This window comes from Octopus bimaculoides, chromosome 30, assembly GCF_001194135.2.
Source record: "Octopus bimaculoides isolate UCB-OBI-ISO-001 chromosome 30, ASM119413v2, whole genome shotgun sequence".
NCBI lineage: Eukaryota > Metazoa > Mollusca > Cephalopoda > Octopoda > Octopodidae > Octopus > Octopus bimaculoides.
In genome coordinates this window covers 3890411-3892845 of record NC_069010.1, presented here as the reverse complement: position 1 = coordinate 3892845, position 2435 = coordinate 3890411, and the positions used below count along the sequence as shown (strand labels likewise).

The 2435-nt window shown below is 41.9% G+C and overlaps 1 protein-coding gene across 1 annotated transcript in view; it reads left to right on the top strand.

The window, feature by feature from the left end:
* Positions 1-2435, top strand: part of LOC106867258 (acyl-CoA dehydrogenase family member 10) — a 49638-nt gene that overhangs the window by 2423 nt on the left and 44780 nt on the right. The gene's annotated exons all lie outside the window — the stretch shown is intronic.

Here is a 2435-nt window from a genome sequence, read left to right as displayed (position 1 = left end):
TATATATATATATATTTACATATATATATATATATTTACATATATATATATATATTTACATATATATATATATATTTACATATATATATATATATATACATACATACATACACGCATACATATATATAATCATGCAGACCCAGACGCACACACACTCACACATGTGTATACATGCATACATACACATATATAAATCTATGCACGGACACACAGACACACCCACACGAAAGTACCCCAACTTTTACACCCAACCTCACCTTAGTATATATTATACGCATTTAAAGTATGGGAGTTTAGTTCACAAGTGATCTAAACGATTAGGTAAGTGCTGTAATAGGCTTCAAGGTTATGGCCGAGATAATAGTTATGGAGCCATTACAAATTTCCGATGCAGTGGATATATAATTGTTAAAGAGGACAACAAGCATTAAGGCAAACATCTCAAGTCGTATACAATATTATTATTGTATTATATGCATACGTATGTATACATGCACATACATACATGCCCTGCATAGCTGCAGTCCAAAGGTTGACATCAGTAAAATGATTATGTGAGTGTGTGTATAATATATATGGCTGTGTGGTAAGAAGCTTGCTTCCCAACCACACAGTTCCGCATACAGTCCCTCTGCCTGTCACCTTGAGCAAGTGTCTTCTACTATAACCTTAGGTCAATCAAAGCCTTGTGAGTGGATTTGGTAGATGGAAACTGAAAATAAGCATTTTGTGTGTGTGTATATATTTATCATATATATATACTCTTACTCTTTACTCTTTTACTCGTTTCAGTCATTTGACTGTGGCCATGCTGGAGCACCGCCTTTAGTCGAGTAAATCGACCCCAGGACTTATTCTTTGGATGCCTAGTACTTATTCTATCAGTCTCTTATACCGAACCGCTAAGTTACGGGGACGTAAACACACCACCATCGGTTGTCAAGCGATGTTGGGGGGACATACACAGACATACATATATATATGTATATATATACGACAGGTTTCGTTCAGTTTCCGTCTACCAAATCCACTCACAAGGCTTTGGTCGGCCCGAGGCTATAGCAGAAGACGCTTGCCCAAGGTGCCACGCAGTGTGACTGAACCCGGAACCATGTGGTTGGTAAGCAAGCTACTTACCACACTGCCACTCCTGCGCCTAAAGTAGTTGTACACTGCCAACTTAACGTGACAGTCCCAATAAGGGAATATACTACTGCTATTTAGCCCTAGGAAGCTGGACCGCTTCTTGTCGGCTTTGACACATTTCCTGTGTCCTTATGTTTGCGAGGGGGGAGACAAACTCCTCCACCCAGCCCAGCCTGCATTCAGGGACATGTTTCTGAGTCTTTGCTTGTCACCAGCCTGAAGTAGCAAGACTAGCTGGCTGAAGAAGTTTGTCTAGCTTTCGCAAACATATACTATTTCAGTGAAATACATTCACTGATTACAAAAATTAAGAAATAGTACATTTCTAAATCTCACAGAGAGCCTTAAGCACTAGTGATGCGATAAAGTAGTTGTATACTGTCAGCTTAACGTGTGTGTGTATGTGTGTGTTTTTGTGTCTGTGTTTGTCACCTCTCACCACTTCACAACCCTGTAATCTAACAGTGCAGATATGAGTAAAGTTGATCACCACTTCAAAGTGGCTGTTCTAATGTTACTACTAGTTTAACCTTCCATCAGCTGGTTATTGGTGGAGCACTGCACCCTATATATATACATATATATTGTTAGCAGGGGGAGAAAACCCCTACCATTCTCTGGCTGACAACAGGATCGTGAGTCTGTTTTAAGCTGGTTGGCTCATCATCAGTCACAAGTCGCTGGTCACCAGCATGATGGCCAGGGTCCACTCCAGCCAGGGTCCACTCCAGCCAGCAATATGTTGTAAACAAAGCTATTTTACATACAGGTATCTTTTTATTTTGTACTTGTTTCACTCGTAAGACTATGGCCATGCTGGGACACCACCTGGAAAAATTCTTAGTCAAATGAATCAACCCCACTACTTATGATATCATAAAAGCCTATTGGTCTCTGTTGCTAAGTTACAGGTATGTAAACACACCAATACCAGTGGTAAAGTAGTCATGGGGGACAGACACAAACCCATGTATATATATATGCCCAGCGTCGCCTTTCTGGCACTTGTGCCCGTGACATGTGTAAGGATTTTCGAGCGAGATCGTTGCCAGTGCCCCTGGACTGGCTCTTGTGCGGGTGGCACATAAAATACACCATTTTGAGCGTGGCCGTTGCCAGTACCGCCTGACTGGCCTTCGTGCGGGTGACACGTAAAAGCACCCACTACACTCTCTGAGTGGTTGGCATTAGGAAGGGCATCCAGCTGTAGAAACTCTGCCAAATCAGATTGGAGCCTGGTGTTGCCATCCGGTTTCACCAGTCCTCAGTCAAATCGTCCAACCCATGCG